The sequence below is a fragment of the Gossypium hirsutum genome, chromosome A01, assembly GCF_007990345.1.
Source record: "Gossypium hirsutum isolate 1008001.06 chromosome A01, Gossypium_hirsutum_v2.1, whole genome shotgun sequence".
Lineage (NCBI taxonomy): Eukaryota > Viridiplantae > Streptophyta > Magnoliopsida > Malvales > Malvaceae > Gossypium > Gossypium hirsutum.
The window spans coordinates 93760144-93768391 of NC_053424.1; the positions used below are offsets into that span (position 1 = coordinate 93760144).

The window sequence follows — 8248 nt, forward strand, 5'->3', positions numbered from 1 at the left end:
ATTCGGAAAAGGCCATTTTTGAGGGTTCTTAGGCATTCCAAATCCTATAAATACACCCTAGAGGAGGAGAAAAAAGGACACACAGAGAGGGAAGCAGGGAACTACTCAAGGAAAGCCGATTGATCCATCTCAGAAGCTAGATTCATCATCAAGACTGAAGATCTCCCCTTAATTTCTCTTCAGGAGTTTTAGGTTTTTCTTTATGTTTTGTATTCATTATTCTTCTAAGATATTTACCTTTTTAGTTATGAACTAAAACCCCTAAATACCAAAAGGGAATGAAACCTAAGACAGATCTTGTTATTATTATCTGAATTGTATGATAAATATTTGACTTGTTCTTAATTATGTATTTTTAATTCTTGTTTTGATATTCCAAGATATTGATTCAAGTTAAGCTCTTAGTCAGAGGAGGAATAGACCCTGTCTAAGAGTACATTTCTCATAATTAAGAGGAGTTGGTTGCGTTCCTAGAGATAGGGCAACAAGATTTTACCGGATTAGGGTGAAACCTAATAAGAGGATCCATAGATCGAGTTAATGCAACCCTAAGGAGTTAATTAGAAAGAGATTTCAATTATTCAACCTAAGATTAGACGTTGTTAGTCTCGAGAGAGATAATAATATAACTTAGGGATTTCTACGGATCAAGTCAAATGAATAAATCGTCCGATTCAGAGTCAAATAACAAGTGAAGTCTAGGTGGATTTTTCCTTAGGTATTGTCTTAATTCAATCATTTTTTTCAAAAGTAATTCCCCAATTCTATTTTCTATGATTTCTTAGTTTAGTTAATTAGTTAGTCGAAACAAACCCCATTATTCTTAGGCTAGATAATAAAAAGAAAGTTAATATAGTACTTTTAGTTCCTTTGGGTTTGATAATCGGGGCTTGACTAACGCTATCTACTGTTTGGTAGGTACACTTGCCTTTATCGTGATAATAGTTAGTTTCAAGAACGATTCATTATAAAAATTTAAAACCTGTCACGAATATCACGTACCAAGTTTTTGGCACCGTTGCTGGGGAACTAAGATATTAGGAACACTCAATTTTTATTACTTTAGCCATTTACTTTTACTGCAATTTAAATTTTATTCTAATTTTTATTACTAATTCTTTCTTTTCCCTTTTTCTGGTAGGTTCTTATAGTTTATGACTAGAAGAAACCCATCAGGATCATTACTTTTTGACAGTGAGATCGATCGTACAGTTCGCAGAAACCAAAGAGAAATAAGGTGAAACTTAGGATACACAGAGAACGAGCAAGAGGATGATATTCAAACCACAACCAAGGAGATGGATGAAAACCAAAAAAATCCGCTACCTCCTGCGATTGCTGTTAATCAGAATCCTACTCCGCGCACTATGTATGATTATGGTAAACCTAATTTAACAGGAACTGAGTCAAGTATAGTCAAACCTACTATTGCTGCAAATAATTTTGAACTGAAACCTAACACAATTCAAATGATATAGCAGTTTGTTCATTTTGATGGTTTGCAGGACGAGGATCCCAACGCTCGCTTGGCAAATTTCCTAGAATTTTGCAATACATTTAAAATAAATGGCTTTTTTGATGATGCCATACATCTTCATTTGTTTCCCTTTTCGTTAAGGAATAAGGCTAAACAGTGGTTCAACTCATTACCACGAGGGTCAATCACTACTTGAGAACAGATGATCGAAAATTTTTTATTAAAATATTTTCCACCGGCTAAAACAGCCAACTTACGTAATGATATCTCTTCTTTTGTGCAGATGAATTAGAAACACTCTACGATGCATGGGAGAGATACAATGACCTTTTGAGAAGGTGCCTTCACTATGGGTTATTGCTTTGGCTACAGGTTCAAACGTTCCATAATGGCCTGAATCTTTTGAATCGACAGATGATTGATACAGCTGCTGAAGAAACTATCAATAATAAGACACTTGAGGTGACTTACGAATTTATTGAAGAGATGTCACTGAATAACTATCAGTGGCAAGTTATGAGAATAAAGCCGATGAAAGCAGCCGGTGTCTTCAACCTCGACGCGGTTACTATGCTATCTAACCAAGTAGAACTCTTAAATAAAAAGATTGACGGTTTGTGTGGTTCTATTCAGGTACATCCAGTGATGAGGTGCGATTCGAATGGAGGAGGAGCATGCACATAATATCAACCCTTCAAACCTAGCATCGAGGAGGAACAAGTCTAATATATGGGTAACAATAACTTTAGACCCCAAAATAACCCATATAGTAGTACTTATAATGCAGGTTGGAGGAAACATCCCAATTTATCATGGGGCGGTCAAGGAAATCAAAGGCCACAACATCCTTCGGGTTTTCAACAACCACCCTACCAATAGGAAAAAAAGCTGAACCTTGAAGAGATGCTCTCAAAGTTCATATCGGTGTTAGAAACTCGTTTTTAGAATATTGAGACAGCACTTAAGAATCAATAAGCATCAATCCAAGGGCTCGAAACTCAAATTGGACAGCTTGCCAAGTTGATTTCTGAACAACCACAAGGTAGCTTGCCAAACAACATAGAATCTAACCCAATGGAGCAACTTAACGCGATTACTTGTCAAGATGAGGAAGGCTTAGCCACACCTGAACTAGAAACAACCAAGGAAAGAAACTGATATAAGCAAAGGTAAAGGTGAGGTAGACCATAATGAGCAGAAACTGGTAAGTACAGAATACAAACCTCATGTGCCATACCCTAATACGACAAGGAAAGACCGCTCAGATGAACAATTTGGTAAATTCCTTAAACTCTTAAAAAATTACATATTAACTTACCATTTATTAAAGCTCTATCGTAGATGCCAAACGCAATGAAATTTTTAAAGGAGCTTTTAGCAAATAAGTGTAAGTTGGACGAGGCTTCGCATGTAAAGCTAAACGTAATTTGATCAGCTATTCTACAGAATAAACTACCCAAAAAATTAAAAGATCCAGGGAGTTTTACAATTCCTTGCTTAATTGGTAGTTTAGATGTTAATAATGCATTAGCCGATTCAGGGGCTAGTATTAACGTCATGCCTTACAAGATGTTTAAACAACTAAGTCTTGGGAAACCCAAACAGACTAGGATGAGCATTCAATTAGCAGATAAAACTATAAGGTTTCCTAGGGGTATTATTAAAGATGTGCTAGTTAAAATCAATAAATTTATATTTCCCGTTGACTTCGTTGTTCTAGACATAGAGGAGGATAGCAACACTCCTTTGATTTTAGGAACGCCCTTTTTAGCAACTGCTAGAACGATTATTGATGTTGGCATAGGTGAGCTCAAACTTCGTGTGGGAAACGAAACAATCACCCTTCAAGCTCGTAATTTCGGCAACACATCGAAAATTGAAGGTGATTGTCTAAACCATTCTACTAAAACTGACAATATGGTGTAACCTACTTTACAGGAAATGACCTTGAAGGAAGTACATGAGCCATTTTCAAGCAATAGTAGAGGACCTATTCGTGAAGAACAAAGGCTACAAATCGAGGAGCTGGATGAATGGCAAACACATAAACCTAGAACACATGATAAACCAAAACTACGCCAGAACAAGCTCAATACCTTTCCAAATCAACTTAAGGTTGAAGATAGAGTTTTATTAGATGCCGCAGATCCTCACATTGTCACTGCCAAACCGAATGAAGAAATCCCTTTTACGGTACTTAACATTTTCCCATTCGATACAGTCGAGGTAAATCATCCCAAGTTCGACACTTTTAAGGTAAACAATACCCACCTAAAACCTTATTTTGACGAGATTCATAGCAGGAATGAAGAGTATAAACTCCTCGAACCACCATGACCATTCAATGGAAAGGTAAGTCGAGCTTAAACTATAAATAAACGCTTCTTGGGAGGCAACCCGAGCACTAACTGTATTAACTTCTTTAAATTTTAGGGTTTAACACCTAACTTACTAACAAAACTCTTGAATATAGGTTTACCACACAGACACGGCCAAGCACACGGGCGTGCTTAGGGCCATGTGATAATAGGGCAAAGATTTCCCCAACACGGGCTACGATAAATCGACTCGACCGTGCGACATAGCCGTGGGCGAACCTGTCAAAACAAAACGGGTGTACGACACGCCCGTGCCTGGAAATCGTGGCCGAACCTGTCAAATTAACACGGGCGTGCGACACGCCCGTGCCAAGCAACCTTGGTCAAACCTGCCAAAACAACACGAGCGTAGACCTTTATACACGGGCGTGGGAGAAGCGAACAAAGACAGACACGGCCATGCGACACTGCCGTGTGCACTAACACCCCAAGGTATATAGGCGTGGGGAAATTCTCAAACGCGCCCAAATTCAAAATTCGCGAATCACACGGGCAAAAATTGGGGAACACGCGCGTGTTCCCTGGCCGTGTGTCCCAGAATCTATAAATACCCTTATATCATCGACACAGGTAGACACACGGGTGTAACACACGGTCAACCCCATGGGCATGTTGTTCGACCGTGTATCCCCTACACCATGAATTTGCAAGTCAGTATGCATGGTAGTAAACACACAGGCAGAGACATGGTCGTGTGTGTCAACCGTGTGGAGAACACGGCCTCTAGCCACGGGCTTGTGCCTTGGCCATATGTCCATAATTCATTGCTAACGTCAGAAACAGAATGTCAAGATTTTTACACACGGGCTACAACATGGGCGTGTCATGACCGTGTGAGGGACACGGGCTGTAGACACGGGCGTGTGCTCGACCGTGTGAAACCCATGTAGGTTCGAATTTGGAATTTAATTCACACGGGCTTGGGGCACGGATGTCCCCTTGTGAATAGGCTGTGTGAACCACACGGGCGTTCAGCACGGCCAAATCAAAATGACCACGGGCGTGTCATCTTTCCACATGGGCGTGTGCCACTATCTCAAGTGACATTTTTCAAAGTCTTTGAAGATGTTCGGTTTAATTCTGAATAGTTTCTGATACGGTCATTGACAGCACCAAAAATATCCTATTCCCTATAAAATAGTAGAAATAATGAAAAAGAACAGTAAATGGGAAGTAGGGTTGAATCCTCAGGGACCGGATTATACTAATGCTTGTTTCTCGAAATCTTGGGCAGAATCGTGCCCAAGAAAACCTGCGTGACAGAGGGAAAATAAAAATAACAGAATTAAAGATTTGATTTGGAAAAAATGAAAAAAACAGAATCTAAAGTTGACTGAAATTGTGATTACGAAATTAATAAAAATAATGAAGAGAGTTAAAGGAAAATAAATTTTTATTGGTAGATTCCAACCTCCAGTTGTCTCATTTCGCCTTGGGTTCAATCCTCGGCTTTTAAATAACCCTTCTCAACTCAAGTAAGCTAGTTATAGTGGAAGAGAACGCCTACGACCACCAGTTCCAAAGATTAGACTTACGATTTTTAGGGAACTTGACTATAGCCAGTAATCTATACTAGATCAATGCTTCTCAATGGCGAATCCCACACCATTTCATCTCTTTGGCTTACCAACCTCTGACGCAGTAAGTTAACGAACCGACTATGCAATCCTTCCAAAACATACAAAGCTGCCGCCTTTGCATATGCTGAAAAACTTACTTCTTAAGGGCCATGGACGGAAGCGTCAGCTCGTAGTGCGGAGAAACGATGAATACTTGGCGAGAAGGCTAAGTACGGATTCTAGGCCTCAAGAACCCTTTTTGGGGAATATTGACAACTTTCGGCTAGATAGGTTTTAATGGCTCATGATAATGGTGGAAAAGAAAATAAATATAAAAATGGAAAAGGGAGTTTTATTGAAAGAAAATATGAAGAAACAAAAGCCTAGAATTTTAGGGGGAGAGTGTTTACAGAAAAAGATGAACACCCAATAGAGTCACTTCACCCCCTATTTATAGTGCTAGGGAGATAGTCTAATAGTCTAATTTAACTTAAATTCTAAAAAGATAAATACAATTAATTAACGATAAATAAAGATAATTAAAATAAAATCCTAAAATTAAATAATCCTAATAATTATTTTAATATTAATTATCCTAATAAAATGGAGTCTTATAAAATAAAATCTCTTCTTTTTGCGTTTTTAGTCCTTGTGTCTTCCATGCTTGCACTTTTGGCACAATCTTTTTCCTGCGTCGCATATTAGCCCATTGTGTCTCCAAATTCGCACTTTTGTCCCTTAATTTTGCTTTTGCCTCCAAATCAGTCCCTAATCGATAAAAAGACATAAATAGCTCAAATTAGTAGGATCAAGCCCAAAATAAACACATGATTAATACATAAAAATACGTTATTCTAGAGCATTATCAAATTAAATAATCCTAATAATTATCTTAATAGTAATTATCCTAATAAAATGGAGTCTTATAAAATAAAATCTCTTCTTTTTGCGTTTTTAGTCCTTGTGTCTTCCATGCTTGCACTTTTGGCACAATCTTTTTCCTGCGTCGCATATCAGCCCATTATGTCTCCAAATTCGCACTTTTGTCCCTTAATTTTGCTTTTTCCTCTAAATCAGTCCCTAATCGATAAAAAGACAAAAATAGCTCAAATTAGTAGGATCAAGCCCAGAATAAACACATGATTAATACAAAAAAAAGGTTATTCTAGAGCATTATCAGTTTCCCAAGGATGATTTGGGCCTTGTAGGTCGATATTGAGAATTTTTAGATTAAGAGCGAAAAGTTTTAAATTTGATCTAGTTTTTATATCTCGAAAATGATCGTATACATATGTTTAAGTCAGGTAATGCCTCATGCCCAGTCTCAGCCTCTGACTCGGGTAAGGGATGTTACATTTAGTGGGATTAGAACTATAGTTTAGTCGATTCTAGGACTAAACTAGCGTGAGTACGAGTTTAGCTATACATGCCATAATTGTTTATTGATAGTGTGACGACTCTTGATGAAATAAATTGTGTTTTTTTTATATAGTAAATGGATCTTGATGTGGCTACAGTGGATGAAGTGGAAAGTAATGCGCCAGCTCCCTCTGAAGGGACCACGCCAGTAAACAGTGGGCCCGTGACAATGAGTCAGGGCAGATGGGCTAGAGAAGCTTACCTTCACATGATGGATGCATGGTACTCAGAGTGTATTCGTGTGAATCTGAATATTCCACCTCCCCCACCTCCCCCAATTCCTCAACCCATACTTATAGCTCCTTAAGGAGCAGAAATGGCTAAAAGAGAGAAACATCCAGTAGACAGAATTCGTAAGCATGGGGCTGAGGAATTTCGGGCAAATATCGATAATGATCGAGAGAGGGCCGATTTTTGGTTGGAAAATACCATTAGGGTATTTGAGGAATTATCATGCACGCCGGAGGAATGTATGAAGTGTGTAGTGTCACTCCTACGAGATTCGACCTATCATTGGTTCCCCCTTTGTCAGTGGTACCAAAAGAGAGAGTAACTTGGGGATTTCTTCCAAAAGGAGTTCTGTAAAAAGTATATTAGTCAAAGGTTCATAGATCAAAAGAGGAAAGAATTCCTTGAGCTGAAGCAAGGCTGTATGACGGTGACGGAGTACAAGCGTGAATTTGTGAGGCTCAGCAAATATACGCGGGAGTGCGTATCTACAGAAGCCATCATGTGTAAGAGGTTTGAAGATGGTCTGAACGAAAACATCCATTTATTAGTTGGTACCTTAGAGTTGAGGGAGCTTGTGGTACTTGTCGAGAGAGCTTGCAAGGCCGAAGAATTGGCCAAAGAGAAGAGAAGAGCTGACATCGAGTCTCGTGACTCAAAGAAAAGACAGATGGGGAAATTACATCAAACCTCATCCAAGAGATCAAGAGAGTTTCCCACTCGATTGAAAGCATCAGTGGGGTTCTTGAGCAAGAGCAAGAATAAGCAGTATGTGGTGACAAAAACCCAAACCACTTCTATCGCAAGTGTTGGTAGTGCTCACCCGAATAGACCAGAATGTTCATAGTATGGTAGACATCATTTTGTTGTGTGTCGAGGTAATGAAAGATGTTATTTTAAATGTGGGTCTTTGGACCATTTTATTCATGACTGTCCCGAGATGATCGAGAAAGATAAAAATTAGAGCGTGAGATCGGGTAATGCTCCTTCAAGGGGTAGACCACATAAGAACCCGAGAAGTGGAGCTAGCAGTAAAAGTGTGCCTAGAGATGCTGTTGTGAGGTCAGAGGGCAGAGCTCCTGCAAGGACTTATGCTATACGTGCCCGTGAAGAGGCAGACTCTCCCGATGTAATTACGGGTACCTTTTTTATCCATGATATATCTATCGTTGCTTTAATTGACCCGG

The 8248-nt window shown here is 39.0% G+C and overlaps 1 non-coding gene across 1 annotated transcript; it reads right to left on the minus strand.

Annotated features, from left to right (window-relative positions):
- Window positions 1–1727: 1727 nt before the first annotated feature.
- LOC121206699 (small nucleolar RNA R71) lies at window positions 1728–1833 on the minus strand. Its single transcript, XR_005901848.1, has one exon. It is a non-coding gene; the product is annotated as a small nucleolar RNA R71 (small nucleolar RNA).
- Between the last annotated feature and the right edge of the window lie 6415 nt (window positions 1834–8248).